This window comes from Myotis brandtii, unplaced genomic scaffold (genome assembly GCF_000412655.1).
Source record: "Myotis brandtii unplaced genomic scaffold, ASM41265v1 scaffold274, whole genome shotgun sequence".
In the NCBI taxonomy this organism is placed as follows: Eukaryota; Metazoa; Chordata; class Mammalia; order Chiroptera; family Vespertilionidae; genus Myotis; species Myotis brandtii.
This window is the reverse complement of record NW_005360425.1, coordinates 1,023,186-1,031,955: the sequence shown is the minus strand read 5'-3', so window position 1 is coordinate 1,031,955 and position 8,770 is coordinate 1,023,186.

The window sequence follows — 8,770 nt, the reverse complement described above, 5'->3', positions numbered from 1 at the left end:
ACTTGGGGACTAGAGCCATGGTGGACAGAGCTGAGAGGGAGGGCAAGAAAGGAATACTCTCCCTCAGGATCCCACAAAGGATTGGAACCTGAGAGGTTCAAAGGCAAAAGGACAGATTTTGGTATTGGAGGAAGCGAGTTTTGAGACACCCTAGGAGTTTGTCTCTGTGTCCAAAATAGGAGCAGGACATTGGCTTGTGCACTTACCTGCCTTGGGGAGATAGGAGGAACAGGCCGGACGTCTGTGTTGTTTTGTTTGCTGGGGGTGCCTGCGTCTCTAACGCTGTGTGTGTGCCTGTGTGGGTGTACAGTTCTGTGTGCTGCCTAGAGGGACGGGAGCTAATGGTTATGAAGTGTCTCCCCAGCGGCAGCCTCAGTGCTCAGAGTTTTACTTATGTTTTCTCATAATCCTCCCAACAGCACTGTGAGGTAGGTATTTTAATCTCCATTTTACAGCAGAGAAGACAGGCTCCGTGAAGCTGAGTAATTTGCCCAAGGTCACATGGCAAATAAATGTGTGTCTCTTGAATCTGCTTGGTTCCAGGGCCTGTGCTCTTTTTGCTTTGCTGTCCAGTGTTTTGAATCAGATGCAGGACTTATTGTGGTCAAAAGGCTAGGGCAGTGGTTCTCAACCTTCCTAATGCCGCGACCCTTTAATACAGTTCCTCATGTTGTGGTGACCCCCAACCATAAAATTATTTTCGTTGCTACTTCATAACTGTAATTTTGCTACTGTGATGAATCATAATGTAAATATCTGATATGCAGGATGTATTTTCATTGTTACAAATTGAACATAACTAAAGCATAGTGATTAATCACAAAAACAATATGTAATTATATATGTGTTTTCTGATGGTCTTAGGCGACCCCTGTGAAAAGGTCGTTCGACCCCTAAAGGGATCGCCACCCACAGGTTGAGAACCGCTGGGCTAGGGGGTAGGAAACAGGCCGGAGTACCTTGCACAAAGCTGAAAAGGCACTGTCCAAGGTGCTCCAGGCAAGCCCCAGGAGAGGACCTTCACCAAGGCAAGTCCAAGGTCACTATGCATAGGCTGGATCACTGTATCATAAGACTGGTCCTCCATCCATGCCCTGTTGGTCCCCCCACTGGTGCTTCCCCCACTGGCTTGGGCTCTTTCTGGGAAGGGTTCTCTATATTTGAGCCTGGTTTCTTCGGAACTTCCAGTTGGCTCAGCCTCGCTTGGGCTGACTACACATGCCTGTGCCCCCATGTATGTAAACCATACTCCCTCTGTGAGGGGCACCTCCACCCGCCCAGTCACCAGGTTGGAAATTTCCAAGCTATCTGGGACATCTGCCTCTTATTTCCCACAGCTTGTCATCAAGCCCACTCACCTTCAAATAACTCTGGAGTCCATCCCCTCCTCTCCATCCTCCCTGGGTGGTGGCTGAGCCCAGTCCTCATCCCCCCTCACTTGGATTTCCTTGCTTCTAGTGTATCCTCCCAGCAAGGGCTGAGGAAGAGACGGATTGGGGTTGGGGAAAGTGTAGGCCTCTGCAGTGACCTCTCTTCCTCTCCCTAGCCCAAGGTCCAAGATGAACAGCAGTGTTGGGACCTGGTGTTGGGGGCTGCAACTCCTGGGATGACCCTTCTTGCATCATTGGGGTGCCCATGGCTCACACCTTGGCGCTGGGCCTGGGGCTGTCCCCCAACCCTGGCTGATGTGCTCTTCATGCTCACGCTGCCACTCTGGCTCACCTACTACCTGGGGTGGTCTTTTACCTGTCCACCTACGTGGCAATGGCTTTCGCCCAAACTCATCAGCATGTGCTGCTGCAGCCCAGACCCAGGGTGACCACTGGCCCCGCCCACACCGCTGCCTGGCTGCTCCCCCTCAACCGACACAGTCTTCCTGCTGGTGCATGTGAGCCTGGTGCACCAGCGTGCGGCCAGGACCATGGTGCTGGGGCTTCTGTTCATCTTTGTCCTCTGCCTGGAGCCCTACTACCTGCTGCTGGCTCCTTGGGTGGCCCAGCAGGAGGGTGTCATGGCGCTTGATGTCCTGCACATCTTTAGCATGGAGCTGCTGAGCCTCAGCAGCTGCCTGGACCCTCTGATCTACTGCTTCTCCGTGCCCAGCTTCCCCCAGGACTCCTGGATGCTGAGCTGCCACCGGGAGTGGGGGGAGAGGGGGGGCTGAAGGGGAAGCCTGCTCCTTGGCCTCCCTGCCTGCTTCACCCCGGCCACCCTCCCAGGGGAACTCTGGCTACAGAAAGCTCTTTGGAAGAGCCTAGATTTTCATTCTGACGCAACCACATACACTAGGCCCCTAGCTGGAGCATGGGCCTCCTCTGTAAAAAGGGATAGAACATTCTTTGGAACACGAGTGTTCCCTAGACTTCGCCAACTTTTGGATACAAAAAATAAGCCATTAAAAAAAAATCTCTTGGAATTAAACTCAAGTCCTTAACATGGCCTGCAAAGTTCTGCCTGAGCTGGATCCTGCTTCTTACCCGGCCTCAGCCTCTTCCACCTCTGCCCCCTCCACCGGCTTAGTCACCCTCTCAGGCCCTGGAACAGGCCAGTTTCCTGAGCTCCAAGGCCTTTGCACCTGATGGCCAGGAATGACGTCCTTCCCTTTCCTTCACTAAGTTAATTCCTCTTCATTCTCACTTCCTTAAAAGTAACTCTTATAGCCTTTCTTGACCAGCAAAAAACACACACACACACACGACTGGGTTAGATCTGATCATTCCTTCATAGCTTTTTTCACAATTGTAATTGAGCAATTAATTGGGTAATTCATTGGTTTACTTTTTTTTTTTTTTAAAAATATTGTATTGATTTTTTTACAGAGAGGAAGGGAGAGGGATAGAGAGTTAGAAACATCGATCAGCTGCCTCTTGCACACCTCCTACTGGGGATGTGCCCGCAACCAAGGTACATGCCCTTGACCAGAATCGAACCTGGGACCTTTCAGTCTGCAGGCCGACGCTCTATCCACTGAGCCAAACCGGTCAGGGCTCATTGGTTTACTTTTCTTTCTCTCTTGCCAGAATGCATTTATGTTGATCCACAAGAAAGTGCCATCTTTTACCTGTCCACCTACGTGGCCATGGCTTTCGCCCAAACTCGTCAGCATGTGCTGCTGCAGCCCAGACCCAGGGTGAGCAAAAGGTTGAATATTGGCAATTTTATTTTTATCCAGTTTAACTTAATAAATTTCATGCTTATCTTATTCTTGGATGTATCCCCTGTGCTCTCTACTGTAAGACCTCAGTATACCAGAAGAATGAAAGAAACCCGAATATTAAGTTAAAATACTCAACAACTCACTCAGACATTCCAGTCTCTGGTAGATTTTCCTCAAGTGTTTCTGGGAGTCTCCAAGTGTGTATGATCCGGATGCATTCCTGGCCAGTCCTGCTGATTGCTTCCTTCTGCTGTTGTTGGATACCTGCACCTCTGTCATCACCTCCACTGTACCAAGACTCTTATACCAAGACTTGGTGGTAACCAAGTTGGAGATCCGTCCCGCTATTGGCCGGGACTGCGGTCCGCCAGACTTGCTGCTTTTTGCTTTGGCTGAGCTGAGACTCTGCCACTGGGTGCAAATCCCTGCCAATGGCTCTGGCCACCTGTGCTTTCCCTCTTAATGTGTTGATGACTCAGGAGTTGGCTTCAGGTGCAGAGGGAACCACTACTCTCAGCCATATTATCAGGTCTCAGCAAGAATGCTTGGGTCTCACAGAGTTAGAGCTTAATGAACGCGAGCAGCATGTTCTTGTTGCCAAGTTGGCTGGGAGGGTCCACCAATCAGCCATCGTGTCTCATTGACCTTCATGCCCTACTGCTGAATTTGCCTTCTGATGATAAACCTGACAAATTCCCTCTTTTCTTTTTGGTAAATTAACTTACATTGGTTTCTTATTCCTTCTTTAAATTTTTTCCTTACATTTTAATAGTGATACATGTTCATGAAAGTAAATTCAAAGCAGTAGAGGAAAATGTAAAATATAAAATAAAGGTCCTCAGTGGTAGCCACTGTTCACAGTTTCTCTTTTTTTAAATATACATTTTGATTTCAGAGAGAAAGAGAGAGAGAGAGAGAGAGAGAGAGAGAGAAACATCAATGATGAGAGAGAATCATTGATTAGCTGCCTCCTGTATGCCTCCTACTGGGGATCGAGCCTGCAACCAGGGCATGTGTCCTGACCAGAAATTGAACCGTGACCTCTTGGTTCATAGGTTGATGCTCAACCACTGGCCAAGCTGTTCAGTTTCTTATGTATATATTTCCAGATGTCTTCTATTCCAGTATGAATATATGTATAGTCAGTTTTTTTTTTAAAAAATTCACAAATGGGGTAATATTACAAGTCTCTTCTGCACTTTTCTCATTTACCATATCTTATACATCTTTTTATATCAGCACATATAGATATCTACCTCATTCTTTTTAATAGACACAGAGTATTTATTTAACTGAATTTTTTCTTTATTGTTGGGCATTTGTTTCTATTGTTTTACTGTAGTAAACAAAGCTACAATGAATGTTCTTGTCCACAAATCTTTGCATACTTGAAAATCCATAGAATAAATTCTTGGCAATGTAATTGCTGTGTCAAGGAGTGTGTGTGCACACTTAAGTTGTTTTAATTACATCACCTAATTGCCTCCCAAAATGCTGCACCAATTACACACCCATCAACAACATGTTTCTGTTTTACACCTCCTCACCAGGACTGGGCATAGTCACCTGCCTCCTTCAAGAATCTAGACTCCTGTCTGCAATCCAGCTGTGAGCAAGGTTAATTTGTTTCTTTTTCCTGGGCGGCTTCTCAGTCGGCTCCACATTTATTTGAAACCTGGTGGGGCAGAAGTGGGAAAAGAAAGGGTATCACCTAAGGCCTCACACCAGCCAAATTTTAGCCTATCTTGCTTGTAGGAGGAATTAAAAGTCCACATACTCACTGGTAATTGTTAGTTCTCTCTCCTTTCTTGAGAATTAGGCTGGCTCATTCCATGCAACGCTGACCAACATCTCATGTCACAGCCAGGAGGCAGCCTGGGCCCACATCATGAATTCAGTTGCTCTGGTGGAATGAATTGCTCAGCCCCGGGGGCCATGGGGGCCATGCAAAGCTGGGTCTCTGAGAAGTGATCTGGTGTCCACACTAGAGCCAGCTGAACCTCTTGAGGCTGAAGTTGATTCTGTCCAGATAAAAAACGATCCCCTCTGGCCTCATCCATCCCTGCGGTCTTGTACTATCTTGCTTTTGATGTGACTTTTCCCTTAGTAAAGTAGACAGTTTCCTTTGGGAAATGTCTAACTTAGTCTTGTGTGTCTGACCTGGGGAAAAAAGAACTTGAGAGCCAATTGTCTTTGGGAGATGAGACACTGCAGAAAGAAAGCCTCTGTCTAGAGTTACAGTGTGTGGGAATCACCATCCTCCTTCCCTGTCACTCAGGAGAGCAGGAACCTGGGGTGAGGACCCAGAGGCAATGCGCCTGAGGGAGAGAGAGAGAGAGCAGACTGCTTTGTACTGTCAATTACCTTGGATTCTTGGTCCCCTTACTTATTCCAAACCTTTAAGAATTTGATGTGAGACCCTCCCTTAATCCAGGATGGAGAAAAGAGAGCCCAGGTTGATCCTTGATTAGATGTCAGACATGTCCTTTGTCCAGGATCCAGGGAAAAACTCACGTGCCAATTGTTTTTAGCAGCTATCAATGAATATGAGATACCACCTCATGCACATGCAATTTTAGAATGGCTAAGATTTTTTAAAGTGACAACTTCAAGAATTGGTGAAGATGTAGAGAAACTAAAAGTCTTGTACATTGTTTATGGGAAAATTAATTTATACAAATATCTGGAAAACAATTTGGCAGCATATACTAAAACTAAACTAACATAAGTTGTATGACTGGCAACTTGGCTCCTGTGTGTATGCCCAAGAAAAAGGAATGCATATGTCCACTAAAAGCCATGTATGTAACATAGCCATAGCAGCATTTTCCATTATAGCTCCAAATTAGAAGCAAATCAAATGTTAATCAATAGTAGAATGGATAATAAATTATGGTATGGTTATATCTGGAATACTAAACAAAAATTAAAAATTAACTGCATGCAATAACATGGATGAATACATTGATAAAATTGAGCAAAAGACCCAGACACAAATATTACACTATGTATGATTATGTTTTTATGTAAAGTACAGGCAAAACTACTATATGGTGATAGAATTCAGAACAGTGGTTATCTCTTGGGGGTTATTAAATGGAATAGTGCATAAGGGAGTCTTTATGGGGTATCGTAAATGTCTATATCTTCCATCTGGATGGCAATTACATATGTAACAATTCATGGATCTGTACACTTAAGATTTGTGTAATTTACTGCACATAAAGTATATCTGAATAAAAAAGAAAATCTTGTACTTCTAATAACATGTATAAAACCAATGATGTGGCAATTATTTTTGACTTCCATATTTTCCTCTGATACTTCACATTATGTGTAATAAAAAATGCTGGGAAGATGGCAGAAGGGAAAGCACCAGGAATCAGTCTCCCCACCTAGACAATTACACTGACATAATCTGTCTGCTGTAACTGTTCTGGAACTCTGGAAAGTGTTGAAGGTTTGCAGCTTCCAGGGAAAACTTGGACAGTAAATTGCTGTTAATTTTGGCCAATTTCAGCCATGTGGCAGACAGCTGTGCACATGTACCTGGAGTAGTTTATGCACAGTGTGTGAGAGATAGGGTGGGCAACAATGATCCTGTCCTCCAAATACAGGGGATCTGTGGAATGGTTGCTGCTTCTATCACAGAGGTGCAAATAAAAAGACGGGAAGCCATTGTTGTTGCACCACCCCTATTGTTGAAAGACACACCCCCTCTGGCTGAAGTGACTTGCATCCTTTCCCCCCTTCATTTGTATGCTTTCTCCCTTTGAGAACCAAATATTAAAATCTAGGACATTCAAAAACAACTGAAGAAAATTAGAAAGTGGCCACAGTGTCCTGGCCAGGTGGCTTAGTTGGTTGGAGCATCATCTTATACACCCAAAGGTTGCCAGTTTGATTCCTGGTCAGGGTACATACCTAGGTTGCAAGTTCGATCCCTGATGGGGTTGCATATGGGAGGCAACCAATCTATGTTTCTCACATCGATATTTCTCTGTCTCTCTTCTTTCTCTCTCAAATCAATAAAAAACATATCCTTGGATGAGGATTAAAAAGGAAAGAAAAGAAAGTGGCCATAGCTGCACAGGGACAGGCTCAGAAAAGAACCTAAAAAGACATTAAGTTTACACTTCAGCCTGATCCTTGATATAAATACAGCCTAAAACAAACAAACAACCCCAATTAACAAAAATGAGCAAACCCTGGGGAAGGTGGAATACTCGGATTTCCAGAGTTATTATATTATTAGATTTAATGTCTAGTGTTCAAATACCTCAAAGCATACAAAAACAAACAAACAGAAAAGCGTGGCCCATTCAAAGGAAGAAAAATAAGCCACCAGAAACTGATCCTGAAAAAGACCTAATGACACATACTAGACAAAGAGTTTCACTGTCTTAACTGTGCTCAGAGACTCAAGGAATATGTGGGAAAAGTCAAGAAAATAATGTATGAACAAATTGAAAATGCTGACAAAGAGTTAGAAAACCTAAAAGAAACAAAGAATAAATAAATTCTAGAGATAAAAAGTATAATAACTGAAATTAAAAATTCACTAGGGGGATTTGAATGCAGATGTGAGCAGGTAGAAGAAAGAACAGCAAACTTGAAGATAAGACAATGGAGATGATTGCAGTTGAGGAACAACAACAAAAAGATGGAAAAAATGTGAACAGAGTCTCAGAGATCTGAGGAACCCTAGTAAGTGAACAAATATATGTATCCTGGCTGTCCCAAAAGGAGAGAGAGAGAGAGAGAGAGAGAGAGCAAGCGAGGAGAGAATATTTGAAGAAATACTGGCTGAAAACTTTCCAAATTTGATGAAATAAATAAACATCCAAGAACCTCAACAAATCCAAGTAGGATGAACTCAAAAAGACCCACATCAAGAAACATTATAATCAAACATTCAAAAGACAGAGTATCTTGGAAGCAGCAAGAGAGAAGTAAATCATTACATACAAGTATTGTCAATAAGATTATCAACAGATTTCTCATCAGAAAATTTAGAGGCCAGAAGAGAGCAGTTGATATATTCAAAGTGCTAGAAAAAAAACACCACTGTCAACCACAAATTCTATATTGACAAAACTGTCCTCAAAAGTGAGGAAGAGATTAAGGCATTCTTAGATAAATGAAAGTTGAGGGTGTTTGTAGCTCTTAGACTGCCTTGCAAGAAATGCTAGGCAGTAACTTGAAATTGAATGGAGAATTAAATATTTTAGTAAAGGTAAATACATGAGCAATGATAAGAGCCAGCATTATTGTAACAATGGTTTGTAACTATACTTTCTGTTTGTTTTTACATGATTTAAGAGACTAATGCATTTAAAGAAGAAAAAGATCCATTATCAGTGTAAAGGCTGGGATTACTGTACCTTTGGTTTGTGATTCCAAATCTTGTTTTCTACATAATTTAGAATACTAATGCACTTACTAGTTTATGTTTTTGGACACACAATGTATAAAAATGTAATTTCATGACGTCAACATCTTAGAGGGGTGGGGACAGAGATGTAAAGTAGCAGAGTTTTTGTATGTTATTAAAGTTCAACTGCTATAAATACAAATTAGCATGTTATAACTTTAGGGTGTTAAATGTAATCC